Source organism: Gymnodraco acuticeps, unplaced genomic scaffold (genome assembly GCF_902827175.1).
Source record: "Gymnodraco acuticeps unplaced genomic scaffold, fGymAcu1.1, whole genome shotgun sequence".
In the NCBI taxonomy this organism is placed as follows: domain Eukaryota; kingdom Metazoa; phylum Chordata; class Actinopteri; order Perciformes; family Bathydraconidae; genus Gymnodraco; species Gymnodraco acuticeps.
Genome location: NW_022992252.1, coordinates 179,275 through 188,265, shown reverse-complemented (window position 1 = coordinate 188,265; position 8,991 = coordinate 179,275). Strand labels below are relative to the sequence as shown.

At 41.4% G+C, this 8,991-nt stretch overlaps 1 protein-coding gene across 1 annotated transcript in view; it reads left to right on the top strand.

Annotated features, from left to right (window-relative positions):
- Positions 1 to 8,991, top strand: part of chd7 (chromodomain helicase DNA binding protein 7) — a 92,736-nt gene that overhangs the window by 3,288 nt on the left and 80,457 nt on the right.

The following is an 8,991-nucleotide window of genomic DNA, read 5'->3' as shown; positions in this document are numbered from 1 at the left end:
TTATTATTATAAAAGTCTAACCCATCAGGAGATAGTTCTCTCCCGTTCTCACTCATTTCTCTCACCCTTTCACTTATTCAATTATCAGTTAAAAAAAACAGTCGCATTAACCAGAGTTTAGGTTTTATTTCAATTTTAAATATTTAGTAAAGCTATTGGTCTGTGATAAGGGCTGGAGGCTGTTTTATGTTTTTACGTTTTTATCAAAAGCACATTTTCACTTTCTATATGACTTGAAGCATTAGCCCCGACTCGCATTCTAGGTCCAATGAGGTGCTGCTGTGGTTGAAACACAAATACCAAAATGTTTTTTAATACTTTACTGAAACAAAATTATGAATTATTGTCAGCATCTTGCGAAGTGACTGTTTATCGGAATAGTCCTGCCTTTTATAATTAGAATAATAGCTGAAGATAAAAAGCTACCATAGTCGGCACCATAAAACTATACATTTTAACTGAACAGTAGCATTGGGTAGGTGACAACAGGCTGTACTAAACAATTATTTTCTTTATCAATTCATCTATAAGATTAAAAAGAATATATCTTAATGGTCCATCCTTTCCCCCAAAGTCAAACGTAAGTGAACTTATGGTTGCAGTTCGAGTTGGCAAACTATTAAATCACATCCCCAAGAAATGTATTTCCCATTGGCTGTGAGAAAATGTCCAGAAAGCACTCGGAACTCAGACTGCCAGGTTTAAGTAAGTGGATAAAACAGATCTGAAATGAAAGCCTAAGATCTATCAACATTGTGCTTTAAGCACTTCCTCTCATGCCAAGCTGACCTTACCAACTGACTATTAAAGCTCTTCAGAGGCATAAAAAACAACCATGTAATGTATAATATATATATTTTAGCACGGCATATATTCAACAAAAAAACACTCTAAACGCCAACTGGGTGTAGTGCATAAATTGAAAGCTGAATTGATTTCAATCTTTGCACAATTTGTAAATACCTTATGTTTCTGCCCTAGTTCTCTTTTTTATTTAGGATTAAGGTAGATAGATATATACTTTATTGATCTGACAGTCCAGAACCTTTCCTCAGTATCACCAGAGAAAAACATTGAAATGTATTTGGAGGTGGGCCACTATTGAGCAGACGTGTTGTTCCTGTGCATGGTGGGGGGCACCTGATGCTGTGGAGCTCCTGATGGACTCTTGGTGCTGAAAACCTGGTGTTGGGTATCTGAGGTTGGTGTTGTTAGGGTGGCCATTTTGTCTCCCATCATCATGTGTCATGGATGGCAGGCCTGTTAGCAGAAGAGCTGCTGTTGTTTTTCTCAATCTCTTTCATCTCGCCATATATCGCTCCACCTTCACCCCTCACCCACCCTCCCTCCCACTCCCTTTCTACTATGCATGAGCTCCCTCTCTTCTTTCTCACCCTTTCCATCTCCCCCTCTCTCCATCTCTCCCTGCCTGTCTGCTCCCCCCTCCTTCCCTCCCCTTCTTCCAGTCCTCTCATTTCCAGCCAAAAGGTTAGCGGGGGTCTTTAGCACCGTGGTGACATTCAAAACTGAGTGTCATCGCTGTCTCTCTCGCTCTCTCTCATCCCTCCCTCTCACCTGTCTACCCCTCCCCCCTCCTCCTCCTCCGCACTCGCCCCCATCCTCCTCCTGCAGCGAGGGCCTTCTGGACCGAGTGCTGTGCCTAGAAGAGAGGCTGGTGTTAATGCAGCTCTCGAGTGTTTGTGTGTGGGCTGTATGTGTGATAGAGGAGACGGCCTGTCGAGTACATCTCTGACCCAAGTGTGTGCGTGCCTTTTGAATCTATCCTTGACCTCTCCCACCATGATATATATCGTATCCTGTTTTCCCTCTTCATCCTTCAGCTCTCACACAACATCTAACCTTTCTTCTGCTGGGAAACAAACAAGCCAAGCTAAATCCCCGGACCCTCCACTGGAAATATGTTGGTGTCATTAGCTGCTGATGAATCCCATCACTGAGAATATCATCCGTTTTGCACGCTGTGGTTTAATGGCACTGTTGTGGCGTCCACACATCCTTCCACTTTTCTTTAGCATTTCTCTCCAAGGCTGATGAAAGGTTAAGTGCTGCTTGCTTGTGGAATCAACATCCAATTATGAAGATGTAGATGGACGCTAGGTCAGAGGGATGTATGAACAAGGATGGAATGTGCAGGAGAATTATTATGTATGCATCTCTCCACTAAACCTGTTCCTGTCACACTTCCTGTGAACTGACACTGCTGCTTATTGTCCAGTTTTGTTAGCTAATGTTTGTTATTATTTATAGCACTAGCAGCCTGAGTTTCATCCTTCTGAAAGTGTTACTCTGCTCAAAGTGCTTAGAAGATTGTGCACTGGATTCAAACCAACATCGGAAGCACTTTTGATCCTGTAGAGCGGGGGTGCCCACACTTTTTCAGCTTGGGAGCTACTTTTAAAATGACCAAGTCAAAATGATCTACCTACATTAAAAATGCTAAACATATATATATACTGAGTATACCTTATGTTGGTGCACCTTGCATAACTGCATGAACCTGTATGGCACAATACAACTCAGTACATTTGTGACCTGCTCCATCGAATTCAGTCGCATTGATCCGAAGACACATTTTGAGTTGTATACACTGCTAGAAAGAGGATATTCCTAGCTTTCTAATGATATCAGGATTGTTGTTGTACTCCAAATATTAAGTGAAATATGTCACATTATATAATGACTGTCACCGAGTCATCATTTTGAGAAAAAGGCCTTTAAAGTTTCCTCTTCTCTGGAATCCATCGATCTGATTGATTATTAGTGGAGAAAATGATCAAAATACTACGGAGGGAAGATATTTTCGTTTGGAGGGGAAGCTCGTGAGTGTGTGTGTGTTTGTGTATTTTTGTGTGTATTGTGTTTGTTTCACGGGGAAAACACTCACGTGAAACACCGGCTGTTGTTATGCCTGCTGTGACGTCAAGTTACTCCGTTCTCCGCTTGTAATTATGCCGAAGCTTCAAAGTTGTATTTATCATCTGAATTTGCCGAAACAAGTTTAATATTCTGAAAGCCAAGACTTTGTTTATTTAAAATAAACAAAACACCCGAACCACGAAAAGATGGTTTTTTTACGCATATCCACGTTTATTTTTGAAATGAGCCGTTGCGACTTCCGACTGATTTCGATAGAGCAGGTCACATTTTTGGTCATTACGTCAATTTTATACCCTTTCTTTAGTAGAATTTTATAAATTGGAAGGCTATCTAGGTAATCAGCTCGCCGGTGAATTGCAGCTGGCGCGGTTGACCGTGCATGCGTGGTGAACTGCGTGTTAGAAAATATGAGATCTCAGACTGGCTTGCCTGTACGTCAATCAAATGCCATAGTAAGGATGGATGATAGGCTAACTTATTTTAATTAGATTTTTTTCAATGCCATGTGATCTACCCACACTACCTTTGCGGTCGACGTATTGAGCACCCCTGCTGTAGAGACTCTGGGAAAAGTGGTGTGTGCGTGCGTGGGCCCCAGGGGAGAAGTTACCCCACAGCTTTATAGGAAGGACTCTGGAAGTGAATTGGTTGTTAGCAGGTGGGGCATGGGAGGGGAACTGGCCAATCTCTGGGGACGCGGTCCGGACCTGCCTGTACCATTGGTCTAAAAGGGCATGTCAATATCAGTGATTGATTATGGAGGTATGGGGGAAGCACGCAAAATAGCCCAGCCTATATACTGTGTGCCTTCCTGTTTGCTTACAGCAATAGTTTAATGTCTTCAGTATTGTGGGACATTTACAATGAAAACCTCTCTGGAAGTTCTGTCTTATTCAACATTTCTTTCAAAACCTAAAATGTAGACTGAAATGTTCTGCCTGTGATGTTGTTGCTCAGAAATGTTTCATCTTACTTTTTGTTGCACATGGATGACAAATCTCCGAACAGCCCAAAACCACTGGTGTTTTTTTGACATGCTGAAGAGACTCCCAGGTAGTGACAAATCGTGTAGTTTTTGAAGCAGGGGTTTCCCCAAAGCCTGTAACGGGGGCTGTGATAACTCATCTGCAACACTGAGCATTTCCCCCTCACCGGCAACAGTTTTTTTTCTGATGTTACCATAATAATGCTAACACCACTATTAAGAGTATTTACATTAAATAAATGGCAACTTAGAAGTACAGAGGGATGTGATCTTTTAACAGAGTTAAACATATATAAAGTCACTGAATTAATTCATTTTTTAATAATTACTTAATTTATAATACATTAGTCTTTTACACATGCGAAGTAGCATTTGAAATCTAATATCTATTCTTTAAAATGATTTACTGTCTTCCTCTTGCATTAATCAAGCAGGGTCCACCAACGCTCATATTTTATTTGAGGTTGCATGCTCAGAACACAATCAAGCTTTTAAGACAGTGGAACCCCACAAAGAGAGTTGTTTTTAAAGTTGGTCTTAAATGTCGAATTGGAAAAAAGTCTTCAATCAGACTTGCCTTAAAGTGTATGGACTCTTAAATGACAGGTTGAACATATAGCTTGTATGAATGGAGTCTTAAGAATGTAGAAGGATATTGAATTGCTCAGACAACAAGCCTATTCTGATACCACAGCAAATGTGTCTGTACTCTGTAAATTCAGTTATTGTTTCTGTTAAAAAATACTCCTAGTGATTTGGGGCTTTTCAATCTCTATAGAGATGGTTAATGCTTGGAGTCGTGGTGCTGAGATCTGTTCAAGCTACCACCTGTAGTGTTCTGAATCCATATAGTGACTTTGCTCAAATTCAAATGTTTGTAGCCACTTCTTGTGAGTTAGTTTCTGTGGACATCACATATGTTATTTGCTCCTATTGTAAAAGTATAAGCTGTTAAACCGTCAGTTGGGCAGTCTGCATCATTCCTAAGAGCTTTTTACCTCACCATCACCACTACACATCCCTGTCTCGGTAGCCTTTATAAAAACAGCTGTAGCCTCAAGAGAATGTGGAACAGGACTACCACAATATTGCATCCATCTCCTATACGGGTTGATATGGGAAAATATGACAAGATGTCTCATGCTAGTGTGCCAGTTAAAAAACAGTTTAGTCTTTCTTATGACCTTGAATCTGTGAGGTTTCTTTCTCACCTTAAGGATTCTAATTGGTTAGAAAAGTTCTTACTTGTAATACATTTAAGTTATAATTAATTGAGAACAGCCACCCTAACTAGTAGTGTAAAATACATTACATTTCTTTACCATTCCATGCCTTTTAATACACACTAATTTGACATGACTAGATGGAGAGACCCTATAACAGGTTCTTGAGCTCAGTGAACACACACTAGCAGGTCCCCCCCCCCCTGCTGGTCCTGCATCCTCTGGTAGCCAGTGGTTTTTCCTAGCACATGGTAAAGGCAGGGAACAGATTGGATAAACACAGCCCTTTCCTGCTGACCCACCCACCCCCCTCCCCGAAACACAACACCATAACACATACACACACACACACACACACACACACACACAAAACAACACACTCTGCCCATTAACAAAGCAGCCGTGCGTAAAATAACCAGATTTTCTCTAGCTTCACTGCTTCTCTCTTTCTTCTCTCGCTTTCTTAATTCCCCCCTCTCTCCACCTCCTCTTCTCTTCTCTTTTCCTTCCTTCCGGGCCTCAAATCCCAGCCCCAAACACAAGGCCCTGCATCCCCTCACTTGAGCGTAATTACACACATAGCTAGCCAGCTTCTGCACGCTGTCCCCCATTCGGGAACAAAGGTATAAATTATAGCGGCTTAGATCCTAGTGGTAATGGGAGGTGGGTGGGTGCACATGTGTTCTCCAGAGGAAGAGGAAGATCACTCACTACTTCAGGTGTCTAGAGCTAAGCTTGTGGTGCAGTTTGTTTCTCTGGCTGTGTTGTGTTTGTCTCTGCCTGCCTGTGTCTCCGTGCAGAAACGGTGTTGACATGGCAGAGATTTCCTGTAGTAAAGCCTGCAGGCTACAGACAGTTTAGCTGCCAAACTTTCAGCAGCACAGACAGCGCTGCATTCAACCACTGTCGTCTTTCTTCCTCCCCCCAAACCAACACTGCACACACAGGGATGTGCAGCTGTTTGATCCAGTATGATGTGTCAAACAAAATCAGCAAATCTGAAAAAAGAACAAGGAAGGGCTACTGCAAAGCCATCAGATCTAACTTCATGCATTAACACGGGGATAACCACATGCATATTTTTCACCAAATTCTGCAGATAAAAAAAGAAATCCGAATCATCAAACATTTTAAATGTAAAGAGCAGGTACCCGATGTAGGCATTGTTAGTGAACACGTCTGACAGCCTTACAACTTTCCAGGATAATTAAAAACCCAAAGAATGTATTCAAAGTAGATGCACTTAGCTTTCCTTTCTACATAAATCTACTCAAAAGTTAAATAAATGTGTGTATGGAGCAGGGCATCGAAGGGTGTTGTCAACTAAAGGCCCCTCTTAAATGCACTGCAGCCAGTCTGTCAGTTGAACTTGGCATTGACACTGCTTGGTTTCAGCTTGGCTGAGCGAATGGCCTCAATAATTGTGGTTCCACAGAGCTGCACAGCCGGTGTGAATTCCTGAGCCTAGCTTTTGAATGTCAGTTATTTTATGAAGTCGGCTATATCTACACACGTTAGATCCACACAGTGATTACTTTAACCAGTTGAGCCCTGAGCCTGTTTTTCAAGCCTCAGGCTCGAAAATGACATGCCCAGAACAAATGACTATATCTTCACTTCTAAAAGGGGTAAATGAATAATATTTTTTCTCAAAGCAATGATAAACCTGTGAGTTGGCTTTAGAAGTGTCAGAGAGAGAGAGATAGAGATACAAATAATAATAATAATATATAAATTATTTCCGGACATTTGACCGGCAAGAAAAAAAAATCCTTGCGGAAACCCTGGTCCCAACCGTTCATCTCCGTATACAGTCGCAGCTGTGTGTCTGTGTATTCAGCAGGATGTCTGCTGGAGGCTTAGAGTAAAGTTGTTATATATATAATACATATAATGGCACTGTTCAAGCGGTAAACACTTGAGAAAGAACATGTCAAGCTATGTGCTGTATCAGAAATAATTAGAGATGTCCCGATCCGATCACGTGATCGGGGATCGGAGCCGATCACGTGATTTTCAAAAGATCGGAATCGGGAGATAAAAATCGGGGATCTGGAATTCTTTTTTTTCTTTTTTTATAAAATGTTTTTTTTTAATTGAATGTTACAAAACTAAAATGACCTTGTTCACGTCTTAAAGTCATCCTGAGGCCTTAGATTTGGTTGAAAATGACACATCATGTATGTGTTGCTTCTTTTGGGCTTGTTTTCAGACCTGGTTGCTTATTTCTCTCAAATCTGGCAACAGAGTGGGCGCAGTGTCTAATAGTAGCAGTAAGCTAACGAGAGGCTACGTTCAGCTGGTGACTTCGGGACAGAGAAAATGTCAGGAGTTTGGAAGTATTATAAAATTGAAAGCGAAGGCAGTGTAACAGCCAGATGCAATGTTTGCAAGGCGGAGGTTCCGCGTGGTGGAAAGAACAGAGCTACGTTCAACACGACCAATCTAATACGCTACCTGAGAAACAAACACCAACAAGACGAGTACACAGCGGCCCCTCAGGGAACGGCACTGACACAACCCACACTTTCAGAGACTTTTAAAAGGAAAGAGAAACGGCCCCAGAACAGTGAAAAGGCCAAAAAAACAACAGCCAAGATAGCTGAATTCATCGCGTTGGATGACCAGCCATTATCTTGTTACCTTTTTTTTCTCATTGCATAAAGATCGGATCGGGAAAAATCGGTATCGGCAGATTGTCAAAATCAAATGATCGGAATCGGATCGGGAGCAAAAAAATGTGATCGGGACATCCCTAGAAATAATGTGCGGCATGTTTTAGGAGTAATATGCTGTGTGTTTACATTAGCAAGCATGCTAACACTCAGAGCTAACGCTGTAGGCTACTGGAGAGAATATGTGTAACGTAATGTCCTTGTGGTAAACTCTGCGAGAGAGAAAGGTTTGAGCTCCATACTGTTTCAGAAATAAAGCTTGAAGTAGTTAGGAGCATAATATGGCATTTAATCACCACAGCCTTTAGCTGAGCTTCTCCCCATATAAATCTCTCTAGCAGGGGAAAACTGCGTGACGCTACAAAGGGGCGTGGATAGCAGCAGACGTTACATTTTTAAAGCAGAATCAGCCGGTTTTGAACAGGGCTGCAAAAGAGGGGTATGAGCAGTATGAGGCATGGCGACAATGGGTGATCTGTTTGGTATTTTAAGCAAAAAACACGTTTTGTATAGGTATATTTTTCAAATATAGCATAATAGGTCCACTTTACAGTAAATTCAGATTGAACAGTAAAAAAAATGTAAATTATAGTTTCAGTCTATAAAATAACCCCATTACTTATAATGAAAACCACCCTTGAATGATGGGATAGTAGCCAAAAACCTTTAGGAATCCAAACTATAACATATAATAAGTACTCTGTATCAAGATTGATGCAAAACAAGTGACATTGACCTTTTTTAGAGAGGTTTAGAAAAAGTAAGTCCAGGCGGACTCACCTCTGGGTACATTTGGGTGTATTTGCCATATCTCTGGAACCCATTGGTCGATGTGGGTGATTGACACCTCTTTGTAACCGTTAGAGCCAATAGAAGTTCCTAAGTCCATCGATGGGAAGTTCCTAAATCCATCCATTAGTGAGTTAGAATGATGCGCTCGCAGCATGCCCTAAACCGGAAGCTCCGTTACACTCTATATGAAAAATATGTCATTTCAAAGTGACACAGAGACATTGGATTAACCTTCAGCAGCATTTATATGCGTTTTAATGCCCTTGAACACAACTTTAGATCAGAAAACAGCAAAGGTAAGACGTATTTGCCGTTTTGGCCCCGTAAAGTGAAGTTGTGTCTTGTCTTTCCTGGCTTCGCTGCCATGAGTTTCGGTCGCGCAGTGATGAAACGTGTACCAATGGAATCTGTGGACTCT